Source organism: Coenobita brevimanus, chromosome 55 (assembly GCF_032717465.1).
Source record: "Coenobita brevimanus isolate Jiangsu-jjx chromosome 55, ASM3271746v2, whole genome shotgun sequence".
In the NCBI taxonomy this organism is placed as follows: Eukaryota; Metazoa; Arthropoda; class Malacostraca; order Decapoda; family Coenobitidae; genus Coenobita; species Coenobita brevimanus.
In genome coordinates, this window is record NC_137008.1 from 52,242,423 (window position 1) to 52,255,375 (window position 12,953).

At 39.7% G+C, this 12,953-nt stretch overlaps 1 protein-coding gene across 1 annotated transcript in view; it reads left to right on the forward strand.

The window, feature by feature from the left end:
• The first annotated feature begins 1,737 nt into the window (after positions 1–1,737).
• Positions 1,738–12,953, forward strand: part of LOC145401385 (uncharacterized) — a 58,909-nt gene continuing 47,693 nt past the window's right edge. The window contains exon 1 of the mRNA XM_080273718.1: positions 1,738–1,749. The gene's annotated coding sequence lies outside the window, so the exon portion shown is untranslated. The remainder of the gene's footprint in view (positions 1,750–12,953) is intronic.

Below are 12,953 nucleotides of genomic sequence, written 5' to 3' on the forward strand. Positions count from 1 at the left end.
CACCATCCACACGCACTACAGCCTTAGCACCATCATACATACTCTTCACAGGAATCAACAATTTCCCATTTACTCCACATATTCTTAATACTTTCCACAATCCCTGTCTATCCACCCTGTCATATGCTTTCTCCAAATCCATGAAAGCCGCATACAACTTCTTTCCCTTCTCTAGAAACTTACACAATCAGAATAAAATCGCCTGGAGATAGCCGTAATAATGAAAAGGGTACAGTAGCTCTGCACAGGATATACTGATTGGCTATGTAATCCATTCAGTACTGTTGGTTTACCTAGAGCTAAAACTGTCTCTCTGTAGCCACACAGATCCATCATCCATCGTCTAGTCCTATGCCGCCCCATGAGGAGCGTAGGAGCCCAGGGCTAGGCAAGTTGGTCCTGACATTTAAGATGAGAGTGACCAGCCTCACTCATAACTGAGTGGCATTACGTGAGCAATAATCCCCAACCACCCCTTGGGTATAAACCTACACAGGCTCAATCCGATTGGAGCGCCGTAATTACCCATTAAACCACCAGGCGCCATAATTTGGGTATATGGTTACCACCCAGCTGAGTAAATGGTTTCCTGGTGTACAGGAAATCGTTTGGTTTGTCACTCGTTATAGTCACCCATAGGCAGAAGGAAGAGGAAAGAATGAAGGAAAGACAGAAGAGGGTGTGTAAAGTCACCCGTAGGCAGAGGAACGAGGAAAGAATGAAGAAAAGAAAGAAGATGAAGAAAGGAACAGAGGAAAGGGCAGACACTCAAAGAAGTACTACATCGAGTGAGTGAATGGTGAGCGCCCCCACCTACCACAAGCCACATTGATACAGTAGATATTTATTTATACTGTAATGAATATATGAGAATATCGGATGCTTAATTGGACAGCCAGCTCTTATCTACGATATTAATACTCGGATATTAGCCTCTGTGGAGTTATGAATATACAAATGATACGGGATCTTCTGTAAATGCCGCCTTCCTTGCCAGCCCGTCTTAAGACTGCACTGAGGCACAACAGTTCACCTCTTCTTCGTTGAGGGGTCCGGTCCTACAGTCGTGTAGCGAACGGACTACAAATGAAGGCATTTGGTCATAACTTTCATTATCTTAAGGTAATACTTATGAAACAAATGAATGAGTACATTACATATGTGAGCGTACGGAATTTCTTGGCGTATAAAGTGCAAGGCGCGTAAGTTACATATGGCACTCAGGAGTTGCGCAACATGGAAGATGGCTGCTCTGCGCTCACGTGTCGCTCATAACACTTCCCATTGCATTTCGTCCACTTCCAAATTGGTTTGAAAGCCCTGCGCACTAGTCGAGACTGTGACGAGTGCTCTGCTTAATAACTTCATAATCCTTTGTTAAAAACAATTGGAAATAATTTATTTAACTAACATTCTGATATTGGATACATGTAAAGAAAGCGAGCTAGAAAAATTAGTATGTTTGTTCGAGAAGCAGACGCTGTACTGTGAGATTTGTTTATGTTCTTCTTGGGAACCAAAAGACTGTCCCTATTGCCATTATAAGTCCTTCTAAAATATTGGTGCTACCATAATTGACCTTCCTAAGAATTGGTATATTTTTTAAAATTATATATAATTCTTAAACTTTAGATAAAATAATTATAAAGCTAATATTTATAAAGAGTTAAATGCTCTATAGTCATGTTTTCATTCAGGGAGGCTCACCTGCGCCACCCTTCATGGATCCATCCCTGATTCAAATGCTAGGTACGTGAATTATATCTTGCACGTTTTACCATATATTGTCATTATAGTCTAGAGATTCTGTAGAGATGAGGAAGAATGGGCAGTTCTAGTACGCGTGTTGCCGTTGTCACGAATCGTTAAATGGAGAAGAGGGAGAATTTGGCGTTTAAATAGATGCGCGGGAAGAAGCTCCCCAAGCACAGCGTCCATGGCGGCGGTGGGGAGATGTAACGTGAATTATCCTCCCGCCCCATACGCCATCACCACTTTAGTTATGCTGTGCCTTATATACTGATAAAGCCTCTCGCAGATGTAAAATGCTCTCGCAATAATGAGCTTTCCACCAACTTTGTAAATTGTGTACTCTTGGCGCAATTCTTGAAATAAGCGAATTAAAGTACTTTAGTGTATGGATGCCACATTAATATACGAGATGTTAAGGGTGAATTTTGGGAATCATCTGGGTGGGAGAACATCATTACGTAATAAGTGCAGAATGCCCGGTCACTTATTAAAATGAATAATGCCCTTAATGTACGCTGTTAGATTTGCCAATAAATTGTACAGGTTAGGACCAATTATATGTATAGCGAGGTACTGGGTATGATTTTCCTACGTGTCATCAGCATATGCTCATATTATGACCAATCCACAGTATATTGTGAGGCAGATTGTATACGGATTCACAATCGTTTGAGGAGAGTAGTGTTGATTTGGTGCTAAACTGTTCAATTATCTTGGTTTGGTTAGTCAGTAGTTGTGCTTTCTGGTTGTAGTATACCTCTGGGTGAAGAACTTGTCAATACTCGTATATTCATGTGAATAATGTATATTTTTTTCCCTTTCTAATGAGAAATTTGGTAAAATTGGGGAATTTCACTTAACCGAGGGACAATGAAATTCACCTGATCATATGTGAATTTAAGCAGTGCTAAGCATTTTCCCTTGTATAAGGATCAGTTACAGGTTCTTTTTTTTTATATACTAAGTAAACAAGGAGATGGGGAGAGATTTTTTACCTTCTTTTTCTGTATTTTAGTACATGTAGCTACGTTACTAACCTCACCTTGTTTAATTTTAATGTAAATGCAATGATTGAAGGAGCTGCACAGCTTCCCCCCCCCACTCCCGGCTCTTTATTTACTAAGCACTTAAAAGTGAATATGCAACAAATGTGTATACAGGAGAAAATGCTTAAAATTGCATTTACCAGTGGTGAACATAAATTCAGTCTCTGTTAGTTGAGTATACTTCCAAGAAAATACTAAGTTTTAACATTTTGACTTCAAAGAGTCATACTTAGCATATTATTTTGGCTATTAACACCAGTACTGTGCTGAAGAGGGACATAACTTAGGGGAAAAAAAGAAAATGCACATTTGGGCCAAGAGTAAAGAACTTCGTAGTACTGTAAATTTTAACGAATTGTATTTTATTTAACTCATGGCAGTCAAAGGATTAATCTTTCATTCATGCTGCAGCCAGATCATTTAATGTGGCATAGGAATGGCCACAGTGTATAAAGGTAATATCAGTCTCCACTAACATACTAATGAAAAGAAAACACCTTTTGTTAAAGCCAGTCAATTTTATATAGCTTACGGGTGGCCATATGATAATTTAGGGTTAATGGTTCTGTCTGGTGTCCTCAGTGCCACTTTGTAAGCTTTAGAGTACTTAGTTTCTTTATACAGTTCATTTCATTTTTTTTTTTTTTTTTTTTTTTTTTTTTTTTTTTTTAAATGATAGCTCATACATGTCTCAGTTGTACATCTGTCTGTTGCCAGACACCATAATCCCATAGGGGGTGGCTGTTTGTCTTTGAGTTAGCTGTCTTAGGGGAGGGGCACTAACCCTCTGCCATTGTTGACATGTAAGGAACATATGTGGGTTGGGTATTTTTTTTTTTTTTTTTTTTTTTTTTTTTTTTTTTAAATGTGTCTGACTCTGGGCATAGGCTTCACAGCCTGCTATCAAGGCCCAGCAGTCCTCCTACATACCATACACCTCTACATGTCACCACTTCGGCGCCAACACCCACCGTCCATATTGAATACATGCTAGGGCTGTCTCATACAGGACTGGTGCATTGGTATTAGCGGGGGTATTTTTACGACATGTCAGCGGGTCTTCTGGTAGATCAGTAAAGCCTGATTTAATGAAATTCAAATCCTTAAACTGTTCCCTGCCCCAGCCGGGATTTGAACCTGGGCCCGTTAGGACCGCACGCCACCTCTCTACCGGTTGAGCCACCGCGGTTGCCACCTAGTGTTGTAAATGGTTTCCTGGTGTACAGAAAACCATTAGGGTTGTCACTCAATGTAAAGCCACTCAAAAAGGAAAGAATAATAATAAAAAGTGACGGGATTGAAGGAGAAAAGAAGAGGGAACACAGCAAAAGAATGATAAAGGTGAAGGAAGAAGAATGCAGCACTACATCAAGTGAGTGGATGATGGTTGCCACCACCTACTTACCGGGCTTATGAGTGTACATGTGGCACACTGTAAGTTGATTAAATACTGTAACATTTTGACACCTGAGGGGTGGGGGGAAGAGATTGGCTTCAGTATATATATGAATGAAGTAGAGATTATAATGTTATACTTCCTGGTTTAAGATAATATCATAGTATAATAAAAAAGCGGACAACTCTACTTAGTGTGCAGTACGGCACACGAAACCCCCCTTCATAACGTACCCCTTCAGTCAGAGGGGCATCTCCTAACCCTGATGAAATCATCAAGCTTTTGTCACGTGTATTGAATTAACAGTATGCAAACATGTGGAAGCATATGAAAATATAAAGTGGAGGCACCAAATTTGAATAACTACTTCTGCTAACATTTTAAACTGTGGACTTTGTGGACATGTAGGTCACAAGCAGAACACACCATCACCAAGATACCAGTGGTGTGGAAAAAACATAAATTTTATTAATTTCCACAAATCTCTGACAAGAGAGCAGTATAGTAAACCCTCCTTTTTATGAACCTTCATTTACAGAATTTCAGTCTTATTAAATACTTTGAATCAACAGAACAATTTCCTCTTGTGGCGGTTAATTTAAGAAGTAAGTTACTCTGGAAGTATTTGGATCAAACTCATTGAAGTGCAATATTCAGAAGTGTGTCAGCTGTTAGAATGTTTACTGGTTGGGTGGGACAGTTTTTGTGTTACCAAAATTTTTACTTTTTATTAAAGACTAAGTGTTTTTTTTTAGTACTGTTCTGAAGAGTGGAGCACTTACGGGATGCTACATCATTAACCGATCCACTGTCAGAAATGCATTAAAAAAAAAAAAAAAAAAATTGGAGGAAGTGCTGTGTCCTACAGACAAACACCATATACCTGTACTTGGTGAAAACACCAAACTTTGACTCTCTGTCATCAGACATTAAAGTATTTTATGTACAGTATTGATACTGTGTACTTAGGGTTAGGAACTATCTACCCCCCCCCCCCAACTGCTATATACATACAGCACACCCTCGATAATTGCTAGCAGACCCTTGATGCTAAACCCAATAGTTCATTAAAGCCAAACACCATGCGGTGTGGTAATTTCCCGGGCGTTGTGGCTTTTAGCGCACAAAGATTGTTAAATGTATAGTGTCGTTCGGCCATACAGTTGTACACAATAACATACAGCTTGGTCTAATGGCCCCTTTTTTCAGTAAACGCTCTATTTATGGCTTCTCACGATAATGGTCACCCAGAGACTGATGCAGCTTTCTGTGGGATACAGAGGAATGCAGGTGTGTGTGCTTATATGTGTGTGTATAGGGGATGCCACGCTGGTCAATATTTCCCGCCTGTCTATTCTTTTACTGAACAAATTTTGCTAAAAGAACAACGTTTGGCCAGCACAGGGTCGTCATTAAAACCAACATTTGTTAAAACAGGATTTGGTATATCAATGGTTTACTGTACAAGATGTATCGTGCATTGCAAACTTGCGTACTGCAGCAATACACTGTACACTCTTTATATTTGTTTCCATGCAGTTACTTGTGTGCTGCAGCAATACACTGTACACTCTCAATATTTGTTTCCATGCAGTTGTTGGCTAAGTTGCTCATTTTATTTGGCAAGACATTCATAGCTTATTTTGGTTTGTCATACCTTGCTGTGCTGGTTGACACTCATTACCTTCTACACAGTACATGTGCAGCACTGCTTTAAGTGTTATTTTGCTTACATGGGCAGATATTGTAAAACGGAAGAGTAAACTACTGTACAGGCACTTTTAACCCATGTATGATTTTAAGCATTCATTTTGCCATCAGTCAGTTTTATAACCACACAGGCACACGTGACCCATATATGATTTTAAATATTCTTGCTGCTGCTAGACAGTTTTATTCATCATAAGGCAGACTTTTTATGATGAAGTTTGAAAGTTTATAGTATAATATCTGTGTGTTATGAGGCACCAGGTGTATGGAATGGTGTGTGCTTACTTTCTTAATGTCAGAAAAAGCTCTGATTTAAATCTTTATCATGCCCATAACCAACCTACAACACTCCTCTATATATTAAGTACAGCGTCGCTGCAGTATTGTTGCCTGCCCATTCCACCAATTTCATCTCAGATGTGAACATGCAGTATACCTCGCTGTTACGGATAAATTTTGGGGTAATGCTATGTAATTTGACGTGTCTGATGTTTGGTAGGACAATAAGGAATCCATGTTTGGTATGCAGTGTACATTATCATTTGGTGGGTTCCATGGAAGGACAAATGTTCACACTGTTATACATTCTGTGGGATTAGACTGTGCCTTGACACTCAGAATGTAAAAATTAGTTTTGAATCAGTAGTAAACTACAGGGTCATTCCATGAAGATGTCATCCTTTTGTGTCAAAATCAGAATTGCTTAAAAGTATACAAATTATACATCATTTTAAAGCTTAATCATTGAATTTTATGAATCTGAAGAGAAAAAGAGCCTAAACTGTCAACTGAGGGAGCTGCATAAAAAATTGTCATATTATGTCACCAAAGAAAAATCAATGCTGAATTTAGCAATTTTCATATCATTGACCAGATTATGTTATTGTTTGGAATGCTGACATTGTGTTTTATTAATGGATCTGTTTGAGTTGTGATTAACACTACAGATGTTTACGTATATGTAGTGGTCAGAATGTAGCATGACCTTTAAATGGAAGTATTTCAGGAGTAACGTGTCTCTCGTTTTTTCCCCATTTTTCCCATACACAGCTACTAAACTGGAGAATACCAACATAACCTTATATTGTAAATAGGCATCCCAAGGCCTTAATAATGTAATGTTGGGATACTTTGAAACAAATCCTGGTAAGCCGTATGGTCTGTCACACATGCTACATGCCCACTGTGAGGAACATTACCAGAAAATGATGTAACGTTTCTCACACACACCTTTGAACAAAAAATCAAAGTAGCTGCACTGAAGTCCAATGATAAAACCCCTGTGTTTGTACCTTTAAGTTTTTATTTTTTCTTGACAGTAAATTGATTTTGCCTGGTAGCTGGCGAGTGTGCTTTACCATCATGTCCCCAATGACTCCAGCTGATTATTTGAATTCTGCTGGGATTCATTTTACACATGTATCATTGTGGAGTGATGGGTCAGCAGCCCACTTCAAGAATAGGTATTCTATGGCAGCTCTAACCTTTTGCAAAGACATCCACAACTGCACTGCTGAATGGAACTTTCAAGAAAGTTATCATGGCAAGGGCCCTCATGATGGGATTGGGGCTTTACTAAAATGAAATGTCTACAGGCAGCTTTTGCAAAGGCGCTGTACACTAAGGTCTGCTGTTGAATTTTATGAGGAGGTTGAACAAATAACAGATAAAACTGAACTAATGTATGTGTCTACTGAATATATAAACACTGAGAAGTCAAAATATGTAGAGATTTGGAAAAACTGTAAGGCAGCAAAATCCATTCAGCAGTGCAGGTCAGTAAAACCTCTTGACCACTATAAAGTACCGGTAGCATTGTATCATTTGACTGCAGACCAATTACCTTTTAAGCAGTGCTATCTTCAGGAGACTGGCTATGACCTACAGTCTGATTCCAGTACTAGCAGTGATAGGGAAAGTACACCATCTCTTGTAGAAATGTCAGTCATTCATGTCCCAGCCTGAGTCACAGAGTACTACGATATTGAGACAACACAAAAACCATCCCCAGGTAACTATGTGCTAGTTCATTACACTACCAAAAAGTTGTCAAAGCATTATGTTGCAGTGGTAGAATCAGTTCCGGAGCCAGGCATGTTCGAAGTTAATTATTTAAGAGAGGCACTGAGAGAATGGGTGATAGCCAGTTTCATTTTCCTGACAACCCGGACAGAGATGAGATCTCAGAGGATATGGTTGTGCAGGTATTGCCAACTCCTCATGTGTCAAGAATGACAAAACATTCAAGGGGGTGAACTTTCCTTCCTCAATCAATTAGTCTAAAAGGATGAATTTTCCATCTTCGATGAGCAAATAGTTGATCCTTAATTTTGTTGTTGTATCACTGGTGTGATTTATGGGTAAGCTTATCATGTAACTTTCAGTTCAGTTATTGGCTGTAGGGTTACATACATGTTATAAGGTAATTCATGTTCATAATATTCAAAATTACTTTGTTCTTTTCCACTGCATCACCCCCAACCCTGCTTTACAAGAATCATGATGTTTTGGTTAATTTATCATGTTTCACATTAATACATGATTTACATTGTTTTGTGATAATTACAATTACTGTAACCTTCACAAGAGATGATTTTGTAATTATATGAAAAACAAAAATCGCACAAGTAACATTTCTCACTTTTCCTGTAATGTGTCTCACGGTCATATTTTCAACAGTAGCAAAATTCTTAGGAAAAATAGAATTTGCTGGGTATCGTTATGGTCCTCATACATGACATTACTGATATAAAGCACTTCTTGACTGAACTAGTAAAATCACAGAGTTACTGAAAATACTCATGCAAAGTAAAAGGTGGGGTAGCATCGCGGTAACGTATCTCACGCCACTTTTAAAAATTTATATAAAATCAGAGTAAAAACATATGAATAATCTGATTATGGCATAATGTAGTGTGAGGTGTTGGTAGTATACCTTGTAAACGACATTTATTTATATTGCCTACATAAGTAAATACAAGTAAGAGTAGATCAGTAACTTGTCTCTGATTGTAACGTTTCTCACGATGGAATGACCCTACAGAAGAGAGAGAAAAATAGGCAAAAAGTGGTACCTAATTTATTTACTTCGTTTGATCAGCCACTGTCACTTTGCTTAATTGGCCCTTAGCTAGTTCATTTGTTAGGGTCAGTGTCGTCGGTACATCCAAGTTTGGATTAATGTGATTTGATATATAGAGTAAGGATTTATTTTAATATTGATTGCCATGACTTATGGCTGGCCACCAGTGCCCCTCATCACAGAGTACAGTATACTTCATCTACCGGTAGCTACTATATAGCTCACCATCCCAGCTTATACCCACCATCTCCTTCACATCCTCCCCACCCAGAGCAGAAAGACCTTAATTGACTTACTGTTTATCATAAACGGTTTTATGACAGAACTAGTTTGGCACATGCCTTCATAGGACTCACCTGAATTTATCTAAAGTACCTGATGTAACAAAAAAGATGTAGACTGGTAGACTTGGACTTCTGTTGAGCTGTATTTAGAGCTTAAATTGGTTGAAATGAACTAGATATTTTTAGATTTTTGAATGGTTGTGAAGAAATCTTCATAGACCTGCGATTTCGTTTTGACCTTAAGTAACATTTGAAACTAAAGTTTTTTCATGACTGAGCAGGAATGGATGGATGTGAAGGGCCTGGATGAAGCTATATTGGTCTCAGTGATGTAGTGCTACCATCATGTGACTACACTGAGTGACAAGCAAATGGTTTCTTGTAACCCAGGAAATCATATACTACGCTGGGTGGTAACCATACAGTATAATCGATTGGACATTGATCTAGTGGGTTCAGGCGCACAAACCAATGTGTCTCAGAGGTTTTAATTTGAGTGGTGGTTAGGGACTGGTGGCCACAATAATCACGGGAAAGACTGGTCATTGGTCTGAAATGTCTGGACTGAGGGAAAGTCCACTCCTGGACGCTCCCGGTGGAGGAAGTAAAGAACTACGTACGGTAGTAGATAGATATTCAAACGACCTGAACTTACCAGAAAGAATCCGAATTCACCCAAGCCGACATTTTAATAAAGTAAGGCGACACTGCTTTATAGTGAGGATATTAAGATGGATTAAATTTCACGCATTCGCTCGGACATGACTTTTGGCTGCTGTGGCGTGAGGGACATTTAACTCCCGGGCTGCCATGACTCACCCTAGTTCAATATATCTGATGTTAGCTTGTAACAAGGTATTCCGGCCATGACATGGTTAATGTTAAATGTAATAACTCCCAGGCTCACATGACTTACCCTTCGCAGAACAAAATCGTTTGCCGGTGAAAGAAATATATCTGAGTTGCTCCGACCCTGAAGGGGTAAAAAGCTTCATTATCGGGTGTGGGCGGAAGTTTCAAGGTCACGTGACGCGGCTCCACTACGCGCTGGCAAACCATTGGAGGGGAAGGTATAAGTTTTTTTCCTTTGCCAGGCCACTCATGATTTACGGTAGTTTTCCTTTCGTTTCTGGTATTTGTTTTTACAGGAAGAATGAGAGATTTGGTAAGAGATTTGCGCCGTTTACCACGTGTCTGTCTGCAGAAACGACTCTTTCGACAAGGAGTTGATCATGAGTCCCAGTCAGCATCTGGTGTTGTCAGTACAGTAATAAATTTGTCGCTCATTTCTGTATTTACCGATGTGGAAATTTTTTTATTGTTTTACCATTTTCTTTCGTTATTTTCTTACAGTAATACAAGATCTTGGAAATTGGCGAAAAAACAACTTAGTTTCTCCAGAATAGTCAGTTGGAAATTACAGTCGCCAGTGGACTGGGGTAAAGACAGGCCACGTAGCGCCCTGAGTGTGCTTCAATTAGGTCACTTCCCCCCTCCCCACCCGTTAACGTCTTAATATGTCACCCCGAGGCTGTATTGACCGCTTCACTACGATGAGTAAAATCGTTCATGTTTCGAAACAGTTGCGTCGAGCAATATGGGCAAGCATCATGTTTTCTCATTTCTCCTGCTTTGGTTTTTACCCTTCCTGCTTTTCTTGTTCCTCGTTCTGCAGTATAGTTTTCCTACACAGTCCCTCTCCTTTCGTCGTAAGAGGATTCTCATTTTCCCTCTACTCCTCGTTCTGCATTATGTATATATTTCCCTCGTCTATAACCACCACCACCACCACAGCCACCACACAAGGTCATTCTGTGCCTGCATAATGCCCATGAGTGTGGTGGGGCTACAAGTGTGGTGCTAGAGTCACTTCGTCATAAAAAGATAAGCTTTTGTGTTTCCATTTTCCTCGTAGATCCATCCTACCGAGCATAAAATAGTGGGAATAAGGTTATGACGCGTTACCTCCTTTCCTGTTTTGATATACTCTTCCTGCTCCATTTTCCATCTTCATCTCGATCACTCCTTTCCCTTCCCAACGTTAGCGTCACCATAATTGCGTTAAGTGTCTGTATGAGGTTCAGTGCAGGGCCGAACCTTTTCTTCAGGAGAGTGATAACTATAGCCAAAATTATCCCTCTACTATTAGTCAGGTACGAATGGGAAAGAAGTGAGGACACTGAACATATTGAAGAACTAGTTGTAATACTGGCGTCAGCTGTGTAATATTAGGGTCAGTTTTCTTTGCGGTGTTATTAGCTTGAAAGTTGAAATTCTTTAGTTGTTTTATTATTGTCAGTGTATAGTATTAACTAGAAACCTGAAGTGCCATGGTTTTAATAATAGTGTCAGTTGTGTACACATTATTAGAAATCAGCCGAACATTTGTCGCATATAAAAGGAAATACTGCCAGCACCATCATCAAAATTTGATGCTTAGACTCGGAACGCCATCAGATCTCTAGACGAACACGCAGCAAGCCCGCGACCCTGACTAAAAGACAAAGCACTGTTATTCCCAAAATAAACCTTCGTGAGTTGCAGCGACCTCAAAGCTAGTCCAGGATATACTGTAAGAGTAGTAGTATGAAAACTTCCACTTTGGGATTCGAACCAATGCGCCGCAGTGCGTGAGCTATACCCCGACTAGAGAAACCTCAAGCATTAGACCACCAAGTGAGTTATTTGTTCTCATATGTAAATCCAATGACCGCGATATGAGAGAGAGAGAGAGAGAGAGAGAGAGAGAGAGAATACACTTAACGGGTAATCAGAAAAAAGGATACCCAGACATCTCGCGAGCACGAAAGCGTTTAAGTTTTGAGTACGATTCTCTCTCTCTCTCCCCCCATTATTCTGGTTATCACGGGACTTCCCTTGGAGAAACATTTTGCTTGCAAGGAATCATGAACTCACAACCCTGTCAGCACTAGCACCATATTTTATTCCCATTCCGTTTATTACATACGACCTCATTCAGCATAGGAAAGACGTCGTACTGAGAGATGGTGGATTGCGTAACATGTAGTAGCTAGTAAAAGAATAAGTAGATCAGTAGAAATTGGATAGTTATAGACGGAGACTGAGTCATAGATATAAATAAACTGAGATGGATATAGACATTAGGTTGGATAGATATAGACCGGCTGAGATGGATAGATATTGACGGAGACTAAGATAGATAAATAGCAGACGGTTAGATGGATCGAAAGGCTTTACAGCAGTCAAGAGGGTTAAGAATTCCGCTTCACTTAAGATGGAACCTCAGGAAGTGTAGAGGACCTTTTGTGCGAGAGTCTTGGTAGATAGACGCAGAAACTTGATGAATCGGATTCGCATCATCAATCTGGAACCCTAATAATCCAAGTGTAGAAGAAGTTTTCGGAGACTGAATCACCCGCTGAGTTTGTTGGCCTTGTGACTGCTGCAACATCAACAACAACGACACCCTCACTCCTCACTTTATTGTGTGTTCAAGGGCGCATCTGTGTTTCCTGACCCTCCCCCCCCCCTACCCTTCCACCGCCACCAGTCTAACTTACCGTGGCCAGCATTAATCTTATTGCCACTGTATCATTATCATTATTATTGCCAGCTGCCTTCGCTCTTTCGTCTTCTCTGTCTCTTTGTCAGTCTGTGTAATTATATATGTGCATGTCTACCTGTAGAATTCTCTCTCTCTC